Genomic DNA, 2226 nt, shown 5'->3' on the forward strand with positions numbered 1-2226 from the left:
TTTGCAGAAAAATAAAGAATGTAGTAATAATGAGAACATGGGTAGTATTTTCCAGAGACGTTTCCAATGCAATGACCTAGGGCAAGACCAAGATGGTTAAAGCTTTGCAAAGTGAATGAAAGTAAGGAAATATAGTCAGTAAACAAATCTTTTTCTTATTTATTTATATATATATAGTATATATATAAATTATATATATTATAAATTGTAATTATATACACACACACACACACACACACACACACATAGTAGCTGGGACCACAGGCACCTGCCAGAATGCCTGGCTATTTTTTTGTTGCAGTTTGGCCTGGGTCAGGTTTGAACCTACCACCCTTGGTACATGGGGTCAGCACTCTATCCAACAAGCCATAGGCACTGCCCCTAAATCTTTTTTTTTAGACAGAGTCTCAAGCTATTGCCCTGGGTAGAGTGCCATGACATCACAGCTCATAGCAACCTCCAACTCTTGGGCTCAATTGATCCTCTTGCTTCAGTTTTTCTATTTTTAGTAGAAGACAGGGTCTTGCTTTTGCTCAGACTGGTCTCGAACCTGTGAGCTCAAGCAATCCACCCACCTCAGCCTCCCAGAGGGGTAGGATTACAGGCATGAGCCATCGCACCTGGCCACAAATCTGTCTAAAAGGAAGAGGAGAGATATGGAGAAGGGGGAGGATTTTAGTTTTAGTTTTTCAGTGATGGATGACATATTTTGTGAGTTGGGCTATCAAAGAGAAGGGGTTGGCAGAGAGGGAAAAATGGATGATCATAATTAAATAAGATTTCAGATGACGAAAAAGGCAAGGGTCAGAATACATAGGAGAAAATAGGATAATAACATGTGGTTTGTTTTCTGACTTCACATTTACCATAGATTAGTATTTTATCTGTGAATATTGCATAAATTCATTATTTACCTATATATATACACACGTACAATTTAATCCTTGCTGATTTGTTCAGTTCCAATCTTTCTGATTAGGTTTCAGTATCAGTACCAGAGGAAGAAAGATATGATACAAAGGTGGGTAAGAAGAAAAACTATTAATCAGAATGTACATGGGAAGGAGTTTTTACCCAATATCCTTTTTTTTTTCCCTAAGCCCAAGTGAGTTAATTCATCTTCCAGGAGGAAGGATTATAATAGGGATAGGAAGGTGGGATAAGAGATTTTGAAGACTAGAAATGTTTCAAATGATCACTGTCAGGTCTGAGGAAGAATGATTTTCCTGGAATATATTTCCGCAAATGGGATGACTGAGTTAAATTTAAGATATTTTTATGGTTTTTTATAAGCATTGCCAATTTTTCCTTCCAGAAGAATTTCGCGATTTGTCCAGCATCCAACTCAAAATGAGATGGGATTACCTGAGCCAGCTCCTTGGGGGTTGGTCTTTGCTTTGCTGACTTCCTTTTCTTTCTTACTCACGACTCTCCCTCCAGCACACAGGTCTTGGGTTTCCTCCAACCTTTGCCTTTAATCCACCTCAAGGCTTAACCTTACTCTCCTCTCTGACTAGGTGCTTAGAAGTCATCTCCTTAAAGGGTCATTCCTTGAAGGTTTCCATGTGAAATGGCCCCAGTCCTCAGCCCAATCACTTCCTGCCCCTTTGTTTGATTTTCTCTATAGTTCTTGTCTTTATACAAAGTAAGTTATTTACTTGTAACTTACTAGTTGTTTTCTTTCTTCCGGTAAAATACAAGTTCGAAGGAATGAGGACTTGGTCAAATTAAGCACCATCTTTTCAGCTGCTTGAAAAATGTTTGACACAGATCAGACCATCATTTTTAATAAATAAATGAATGAATAGAAAATAATTAATTTTCCTTTGAGTAGACACCTAATAGTGGAATTGCTGGATCAAATGGTGGTCTACACTTTTAGTTCTTTAATGCTCTGCATTCTATTTTCCCATAGGGGTTGTACTAGTTTGTGGTCCAAAGCATTGGATAAGCATTTTTTTCCCTCTGAATCCACACCAGCATCTGTTGGTTTTTGGCTTTTTCATAGTGGCCATTCTGGCGGGGTATCTGACAGGTGATATCTCATTGTGGTTATAATTTGCACACATCAATATATTATTGATTTGCATCAATATATAATCTTGATGATTAGTGATGTTGATGAGGTTGAACACTTTTTTATATGTTTGATGGTCTTTGTCTATCTTCTTTTGAAAAAAGTGTGCCCATGGCTTTTGTTCATTTTTTGATGAGATTCTTTTTTTT

Source organism: Otolemur garnettii, unplaced genomic scaffold (genome assembly GCF_000181295.1).
Source record: "Otolemur garnettii isolate 467f Iridium unplaced genomic scaffold, OtoGar3 scaffold00018, whole genome shotgun sequence".
NCBI classification, from domain to species: Eukaryota; Metazoa; Chordata; class Mammalia; order Primates; family Galagidae; genus Otolemur; species Otolemur garnettii.